Consider the following 4,202-nt stretch of genomic DNA (forward strand, 5'->3'; position numbering starts at 1 on the left):
ATATTTTGGCACTTCTGCTCAATTCCACCACAAACCCTATTCCCGACCTATTACTTTGTGCTTCCAAGCAACTTGGACAAGAAAGTTGGGATGCAGAGGTTCTGTTTTGCACCCTTATCATTTTGTTATCTCATCATTCCTGAACTTCCATTTTGTTTTCGTTCCCTCCGGCTCCCCTGTTTTTTCTTTGTCACTAAATCCTTTTAATTGCTGCATTTTTAATTTTTGACGAAAGCGGATGGAACTAGACAAAGTAAGAGTCTACACCAGATTGTGAGCATTTGTTAATTTGCAATATAATAAGTAACGTATGATTAGGATTCATTAAAATTACGCTGAACACTTATTGATGTTGGAATATAAAGTCCACTTTCCCCCTTATTGACACGAAGTATGTTCCTCGATTTAATTTTCATATTTCAGAATCAGTTCAGTTCAAATGGCAAAAGACAGCTAGAGTCGCTAAAGTCACTGCATTCCAACCTGATTTTGGACACGTGAGATCTTCAGTTTCTCTCCCTACTGCTCTCTCTGTCCGAGCAACTTTCTCTGATTTCCTTTCCTTCACTTTTAAGCGGCCGTGCTCCAGGGGGAAATATTATTGGCTGTTGTTGAATCTCCAGCTCGAGCTGAGAGAGGGTAATCTCCCATTGTGAGGTTAGAGACCCAGCCGCAAGTTGATGGGACTCAGGGGTCAGGCCCCACTGCGCAGCCTCTGTAGAATCTCCATGTCTCAGTGTTCCCCAAGGGGAAAGGCACATCCAGGAAGGAGTCACTGCGGGCCTCACTATAGGCTGCACAGAGGGACACTGACAATTACACACAGAGCTTGGACAGCCAGTTCCAAGGGAACCGATTTGACACCTGTGCCCTGTGACTTTGCTTGCGATTTGTCCTTGCGTGTGTTTAGGACAGGAACTCTTCCTCTGGGTTAAATCCAGCCATGCAAAAGGGTCGAATATCTACTGTACACCTGATATACTTCCGAACACCTCATGGGGACTATCATTTACAGCAGATTCTAGTCGATTGTGCAACCAGAGGATTACACTGAAAAGTATAAATATTTCTTAGCATTAACTGATTCATAAAGGAATCATTCCATTGGTCAGGTATTTGTTGGAGAAGCACAGGCTGGCGTTGCATGTCAGGCCCCTGCAAAAACCTGGACATAGACTCTGTTCTAATCAACTGGGGACCTGAAAACTCTGATGGGGAGACCCTCCTAAAGAATGTGGCCTTCACTGTCTGTGCTGTCACTTATTCCTCTCGAGAAGGTGGTCGAGAGTGAGCTCACTTCCTTAATCACTTCAGATTACTGGAATATTGTGTGCATTTGTTCCTGGGTCCGCACCTTCAATCATGGGGATGGATTGGAAAGAATAGAGCTTTTCAGATTGGTAATCTGATGGGATTTTCAAAATCATGACGCCTCTGGGAGAAACTGTTCCCCGAATATAAGGTTCAAGAATGAGACAACACAGGCTGGAATTATCTGTAAAAGTAACAGATGTGTAGTAAGAGATGTTTTTGTTGACACAACGCTTGGTGTTTGTGTGGAGGGCCCTGCTGGAGTTCTGATGGAGGCGGCTCCAACTGACGCTTTTAACAGGGAACTAGGTCATTACTTGAATTTCACTGAGGGGTGGAGAGTCAATGGACAGAACAGAGTGTCACAATAATTTAGTTTCTGAATCTCAAACTCCCACTTTGTCAATGAGGACTTGGTCAATGACATCAAGAAATGTCAGCATGCTGACGCTTGGCTTGGGAGTCTTTGTAGTGGACATCGAGCTTTACTCACTGTCAACCTCCAGACAACAGGACATGTCTTCAAAATTTGCAAATGACACAAATTGAAAATGCAGGAAGCAGGGAAGAGAAGAGTAGCAGAATTTAGGAGGATACATGCAGAAGTTAGTTCTAGTCGGTCTGAGGATGAAAGTGGTCCACAGGATTCCTGATATCCTCACAATGAACTAGTCAGAGCCAGACTTCCTTATTGTTAGTGGTCAATTAATATGAAGCACGGAGTATCAGTGAAACAGACACGAGAGAGGCGAGAGCTTTCTGTTTGTCATAAAGAGCAAAACAGTCACGTAATGAACGTGGGGGAGAGACATTTCCTGTATTTAATCAAAATCACACCCTGACATGGCGAACCCTCCAACTACATGAGGGATTGTGATTTATAAAGCATATTCCACGTGAAGCTTGTTCAGAATTAGTCACAGATTTTTTTAAAATCTGCAATCTGACTAGATTGATCCTGAAGGCAGAAGTTTTAGAGACGCTGCAGAAAAGATTTACCATCATGCTTCCTGGACTGGAGGGCATTTCTTATTAAGTAATATTGAGGGGCCGAGGGATTTTCTCATTGGAGTGAAGAACGATGCGGGGTAAATTGATAAAGGTGTATATGATGATAAGAACCACAGATAGAATGAATAGACAGAGACCTCTTCCCGGTACAGAAATGTCTTCATAAGGGGGCATAATTTAAAAGTGATTGGAGGAATGTTTCGGGGAGATGAGAGGTAAGTTCTTTCTATGCACCGACCAGAATTTATGGTGGTGGTAGTTCAATCAGATGCATTATGGATGTTTACGCGACTCTTGGATAGGCACATGGAAGATAGGTTATGCAGATTAGTTTGATCTTAAAGTAGATTAACCGATCAGCACATCATCGAGGGCTGAAGGGCCTGTAATGTACTCTTCTGTATCAATTGTCCTCCACGTTATTGACTCCACTGTCAGTTAAAGTTATGATACCATATATCCCCCTGGACGATAATATTTAAGAACTTCTCACCATTTTCAACGGGATCATTCAGTTTCTGTTCGATTCCTCCGACAAACGTGAACCAATTTTTGTAATTGTACCATTCTCTACCACGACCTCTGGAGAGCAAGTGGGAATACAGCGTTGAGATAGGGAATCAGGCATGATCACATTGAATGGAGAGCAGGCTGTAGGGGCTGAATGGCTTCGTCCTGCTCCTGGTTTCATTCAGCTAAATGTCCTCTTCAAAATCTCATCCTAAAAAGTATCAGTGATTACCTTGGGGAAGCACATCAGCAGTTATTTTCGTTGAGATTTTCCTGCACCTTGAAAATTTGATTTTTCTTTGCAGTGACGATGAACAGTCAGTCTGAGAATCAAAGTGGTCCTCAGGACTCCTGATGGCGTCTCAATGAAAAAAATCATAGGAACGCTTCCTTACTGTTAATGACCAATCGCATGCAATAAAGAGAGACACTTCATGGAACTTCAGGATTGTTCACGGACCCTGGATGTTAATTTGCTTTGTGGATTACGGACTATATAAATGTAGAGGAATTACACTGGATATCCGCAAGTATCGTGAGGATGGATATTTATAAACCCTGCAAAAAATCTTAAGGGTATCCGAAAATCTTTTAAACGTAATTGAACGGTTTTGAAATTTATTCAACATTGTCGAGGGAATGGGAGGTAATTTCAGAAACTGAGAGAGACTTACAGACACAGATAGAGAGCCACAGCCACAGGTACAGGATAAGATTGCCCTGGGGGTGTTTCGGAGCTCACTCTGTGACCCACAATAGGCAAGGCAGCAGCAGATGGAATGCAGTCATTTTCTGGTTATATGGACGATGTTTGGTTAATATCTGGCACAGTATTGTCCCTATCCTGGGACGGTTTGATGTAGAAAATGTAAAGGGGGGTTTATTCTTTATCTAACTCAGTGCTGTTCCTGTCCCGGGAGTGGTTGATGGGAAGTGTAATTGGGCTTTAATCTGTACTTAACCCTATGCCTGTGCTTTTCTGTTAGAGATTGATGGGGACAGTGTCGGGTGATTAAAACAAAACCTAACCTCATGCTGAACATGGCCTGAGATTTCAAAGCGTTCCAGTCTATTGTTAGATTACTCGACATTGAACCTATTTATAGATTCCAGAAGCATCAACGATATTTTCTCCCTATGATATCCTGCAGTTCCTGTCATTGACTCTCAAACTTTCATCATTTTAGACCATTCTGAATTCCAGGGATACAATCCTGGGCTTGTGTCATTTCAATTGCCATTGAACCCGTACCGTCCAGCTACAGTTCTGTGAATCGACTGCATTCATTTGCACATGTACTCCCAAGTCCCCAACCCGTTCTTGCCTTTCCCTGTTTATAAAGTCGCTGTCAGCGCTGTGCTGACATGAA

Source organism: Chiloscyllium plagiosum, unplaced genomic scaffold (genome assembly GCF_004010195.1).
Source record: "Chiloscyllium plagiosum isolate BGI_BamShark_2017 unplaced genomic scaffold, ASM401019v2 scaf_1611, whole genome shotgun sequence".
Lineage (NCBI taxonomy): Eukaryota > Metazoa > Chordata > Chondrichthyes > Orectolobiformes > Hemiscylliidae > Chiloscyllium > Chiloscyllium plagiosum.